At 38.3% G+C, this 2,249-nt stretch overlaps 1 pseudogene; it reads right to left on the reverse strand.

Moving 5' to 3' along the window:
• Positions 1–266: 266 nt before the first annotated feature.
• LOC126950830 (bifunctional methylenetetrahydrofolate dehydrogenase/cyclohydrolase, mitochondrial-like) lies at positions 267–1,274 on the reverse strand (annotated as a pseudogene).
• Positions 1,275–2,249: the final 975 nt, after the last annotated feature.

Below are 2,249 nucleotides of genomic sequence, written 5' to 3' on the forward strand. Positions count from 1 at the left end.
CAACATGACAATGTCTCCCATGTTAATCACTAGATTAATGGCTGCTCTTGGCTAGATCACATGACCCTGCATGATACTGTAATGTTCCCTGGTGAGGTACTGCAGAGCTGTGTGCACAAACACCTACTCATTTAAGCTTTCAATAAATACAAAGCATCATTTTAAACAATTGCAGTAGAATAAATTAAAAATAATGCATTTCTATTGGCCTGCTTTGCTTCTTGAGCTGGCTTGGAATGCTGATTGTGACATAGAAGACACAATAGTTAATTAGTGGTAATTCCAAGCTCTTTAGGCTTCAACACTTCTCGTTCTTCACGCCTCAGCACTTTTTTTTTGCAGTAATAGTGGTGTTCTTCAATAGCATCGCCACTGTTACGGGGCCAATACCTCCAGGAACTGGAGTGATATAACCAGCTTTTTGTCTGACTCCTTCAAAATCCACATTCCTACTAACTTGGGTTTGCAGTTACGGGATCATGAACTCTATTCCCACATTAATGACGGCTGCTCCTTCCTGGATCATATCTGCTGTGGTGAGATTTGGAATGCCTGTAGCAGTTATCACAATATCTGCAAGAATTGTATGTTTCTTTGGCTGCTCTTTGGGAATATATTGATGAGATATTGTAACAGTGGCATCACCTCCAGGACCTTCATGTGCCCCATCTGTGTGCAGTAACATTGCAATGGGCATTTCAACATTTTTTGACCTTCTGACCACAACCACATTCTTCCCTAGGGTGGCAATGCCAGTTTACTTAATTATTTCCCACACACACCATAAGGTAGCCGCTAATGTGGAATACTGGGCAAACACATTCGCCCTATGTTAATTACATGAAAGTCGTCAACATCCTTGTCTGGAGAAAAGCGTTACAGATTTTTCTCTGATCAATATGCTCTGGAAAAGGCAGCTGAAAAAGGAGGCCATCTACATTATTATTCAGTTTATTGATTAAATTAAACAATTCTTCCTCTGCAATTGAAGCTGGTTTCATAATCGTCTCACCGTTGATTCCCACCTCTGCAGCTGCCCTGGTTTTGTTGAGGACATAGGAGTGACTTGCAGGATTCTCGCTGACCAGGATCATGCTCAGGTGTGGCCGTTTGTTACCTTAGGCCACCCACTCTTCCACCTCCTGCTGCACTTCCTGCTTGATCTGCTGGGCCAGTTTCCTTCCAGAAATGACAACAGCTTCATTTTGAACTGCTGAGACATGGAAGGAGTGAGGGCGGAGGGAGCAGCACTGACATGAGGAAGTGGCAGCCATAGCCCACACCAGTGACATTGCCAGGAGGGCTATTCTGTAATTTTCTATCAGACCTTCCAAGTATTTTTATTCTCTTTCTTGCATTTTAGTAGTTACAAATATTTTCTTGATCATTACTGATTTTTATTTCCTATGTCGTGGTGGAAATTTTTATTTTTATTTTTATATATGGATTTTTGCATTTTCAGGTTAAAATCTTACTTGGTGAAATCTCACATTTTTCTTCCAGAGTTAAGCACAAAAGGGGAAAGATCAGTTTATAATAGAATGATGTAGTGAAACCTTAGCAGAAAAATATCTGGCAGTAGAAACAGAGGTGCCTCTCTGAGAGCTAAAGGTTATGTCTTCTCTCCAAGCTATCTATTCTCCATCACTAATGAAGTTGAAAAAGAACTTTTAAAAAGTGCTTGCTATGTTTTTCAAATCAAAGTATGTATATCTACATTAGTAAACATAGGCACATATAATATACAGATAAGGTATTTTATTTAATAATTCCTTGCTATTGGAATATTGATTCAATGCATAATTTAAGTGTGTAATAAGATCTTAAATAGTTTTGTCTCCTTTTTCCCAGATCCATTCTCTTATAGTGAAACTAGAAAAACAGGACTTTCAGAACTTTCCCATCTCCATTCATCCATCCACTTAAAATTTTTATTTTAATATTTTTAGTATTATTTATTCATGAATTCATTTATTTAAGAAATATTTATTATTTTCTCCTGCCTGACACTATGCTTATTTCTGGGGATACAATAAGGAGAAACAGAGAATCCCTGTCTTCATGGAACTTAGGATCTATATAGGGAGACAGATGTTGTGATTATCACCTAACAATCACAACCCGTGTTATATTGTGATTAATGGTACAAACAGAGGCGTTCGGTGGTTTGCTTGAGGAATCTGAGGTAGAACTGAGATGAATGGAGGTTAGTAAGGGAAAGAGAAAAGAAAAGCATGTAAAAAGCTGTA

The sequence above is a fragment of the Macaca thibetana genome, chromosome 3 (genome assembly GCF_024542745.1).
Source record: "Macaca thibetana thibetana isolate TM-01 chromosome 3, ASM2454274v1, whole genome shotgun sequence".
NCBI lineage: Eukaryota > Metazoa > Chordata > Mammalia > Primates > Cercopithecidae > Macaca > Macaca thibetana.